We start from the raw sequence: 638 nt of genomic DNA on the forward strand, positions 1-638 counted from the left end.
GGGAGCGCCACCGCACTCCCAAGCGGCGCACTGTAGCAGTGTGCCACCGGGCCGGCCCAAATTATATTTATTTTAGTTGTTCATTTATTTATTGTGTACCTACCATGTGCCGGATATCGTGCAGAGTGATAGCAACACAACTAAGAAAGAGACAGATCTGGTCCCACTCACATGAACTTAGGGTTTTTAAAAGTAATAGACAAACAGACATTTACAATATATTGTGATACAGTGGATCTGGGAATTCCTGGGAGAGGATGAAAAGGCAGAATAGGAAGAACTTCCTGCAAAAGTTCTGCCAGAAATAATTAACACTTTAACACATGATGTTGGGTTGAACTAGGTCCCAGGCTGTCGTTACAAAGTTAATCCTATTTCTTTTCAAGGAACCTAACACTGTATGCTAAGAAATATATTTCGTGTTCTCTAACGTTCAGGGAAGATTATGGACTCTGCTGACAAAACGAGCACTTTTTTGCGTTATCTACTTGTAGCTTATGATATGGCTTTTGTTGCTCAGCTTAAACAAGAATTAGACCACTTTACAAGTTTTAAATCTAATAATCAGTGTACTTGGATATTAGTAACTTCATGTAGTTATGCCTTCAATATGTCACTATCTGAAACCATCAAAGCAC

Source organism: Galeopterus variegatus, unplaced genomic scaffold, assembly GCF_000696425.1.
Source record: "Galeopterus variegatus unplaced genomic scaffold, G_variegatus-3.0.2 Scaffold4794, whole genome shotgun sequence".
Lineage (NCBI taxonomy): Eukaryota > Metazoa > Chordata > Mammalia > Dermoptera > Cynocephalidae > Galeopterus > Galeopterus variegatus.